The following is a 283-nucleotide window of genomic DNA, read 5'->3' as shown; positions in this document are numbered from 1 at the left end:
TATTCATAAAAACCCATAAGCGGTTTGGCGGCTACTTTCTTGGGTGTTATTTCAGAACTGCAATTAATTCTGAAGTTGTTCTGAAGGCGACCGATTCTTTTTCCACCGAAGAGTTAAAAAAAAAAAACTAACTATTCAAGAAAGTAATTTTCCTGAAAGAACAAAATAAAGGAACATAAAAACGTTTTTAAACATAATTCTCAGGTCAAAATAAAAAATAAAAGAAAGTAGCGAAAATAATGAAAAAAATAACACACCTTTTAACGGTTTTTATTTATTTGTT

This window comes from Penaeus monodon, chromosome 24 (assembly GCF_015228065.2).
Source record: "Penaeus monodon isolate SGIC_2016 chromosome 24, NSTDA_Pmon_1, whole genome shotgun sequence".
NCBI classification, from domain to species: Eukaryota; Metazoa; Arthropoda; class Malacostraca; order Decapoda; family Penaeidae; genus Penaeus; species Penaeus monodon.
Note: the sequence above shows the minus strand (reverse complement) of the source record.